We start from the raw sequence: 1,708 nt of genomic DNA, 5'->3' as shown, positions 1-1,708 counted from the left end.
TTATTCTGTCTGAAAAAATGAACAAGGGTTTCGATTTTGCAACAGTACAATTATAAAAGTCGTGCGCCCCTTTGCATCGCGTGAAAAGTCGAAACCCATGTGGAACAGTACAATTATAGACCTTATTTTGCCTCTGTGACAGATTTCCTAACCTCAATAGTCATCAACTTTAACGCTTAATATCTCAGATCACAAGGCAGAACGACGTTTTTTTTGCCAGATTCTTTTCTTTCATGCAAAAACGCGTCGAATAAGCCTAAGAGTGGTTTTACAAAATGTTCCAATTTTAATAATTTATTCGATCATCCGCTTATATATACGAGATGGAAAGGTAACGGTTCCCCATGAGGCGTACTTTTCGAGATGCGTAGGTTACGAAAACCAATCGTAAATTCATTTAGCATTTCTGTTAGAGTGTACAACAGAAATTCTAATCAGCAATTGGTTGCATTAGTTCCACATTTCAATAATCTTCCGCGAAATACGCTCAATGTGAATGCGGGCTTTCAGAATGGCGTATTCTAGTAAATAAAAAATAACGTGTTCTAGTAAATTACTAGAATACGCAGGTTACGCTTACGTATGTTACGTCGCATGTGACGGCACCCTTAGGGACACAAAGTATAACACAATGATACAAATGTGCTCATGTGTTCACTAAAAGGAAAATGTACTACATTGTAATAAATATTTGTTTGAATAATGGTAAATATTTACTAAAAATGTAAACATACATTTTTTTTACGAAAATCGTTAATTTGATTAGACTATTATTTTTTATTTAGCAAATATTTATTTTCCGTAAATAAATGTCGTATTAGTACTATTCAAATAATTAAAACTTAATACATTCTTCTCTGAATGTATAACTCACATAATTTTTCGTATAAATCTTTAATGTAACTTAACCTAACCTATAAGTGTAACGGTTGCGATTATGAGAAATGGCCTAAAAATATGAGATATGATTTGTTAAAATTATGCATTTCCGGCATAAAATATTTCAATTATTAGGCCACTGACACTTGGCAAATTTATTTAGGACACACTATGTTAGATTAACAGATGTCCTGGAATTTATCACATTATATATTGTGTATACTTCCAGAACGGTTTATGGGAGACCTGGAACTTATCGAATGACGTAATTGTAAAATTCCAGGACTGTCCTGGAAAACATCTTACGACATAAAAAAGTTCCAGGCCTGACCCCAAAGTTACCAAAAGTCCTGGAAATAACTAGTAGATATCTGAAATGGTCCTGGAACAAACCAAACGACATATATGTATGTACGTATATATATATATGTATATATATGTATATATATTGGTGCGCAACTAAGTTCCCGCTGTTTGTCAACCGTTGGCTCCAGCAGTAAGTGCTGGTCGATTCTGACATAACTTAAACGTCATGAACCAAGTTTAGACATATGGTAAACAAACCGCTTCGAAACATTAGTGATTTTGTTTTTACGTCATATTCTTTTGGTTGTGTGAAAATGTCTGATTTTGTGCCAAATAATCGTCATATGCGGGAAGTATTGATTTTCTTCTTTCATTCGAAGAAAACGGCGGCTGAAGCGCATCGAGAGCTCCAAAAAGTTTACGGAGATGCCTTTAAGTGAAACAACGTACCGAGATTGGTTCCGTCGCTTCAAAGACGGTGATTTCGATGTTGACAACCGTCCGCGTGAAGGAAGGCCAAAAA

This window comes from Trachymyrmex cornetzi, unplaced genomic scaffold, assembly GCF_001594075.2.
Source record: "Trachymyrmex cornetzi isolate Tcor2-1 unplaced genomic scaffold, Tcor1.1 scaffold2838, whole genome shotgun sequence".
NCBI lineage: Eukaryota > Metazoa > Arthropoda > Insecta > Hymenoptera > Formicidae > Trachymyrmex > Trachymyrmex cornetzi.
Note: the sequence above shows the minus strand (reverse complement) of the source record.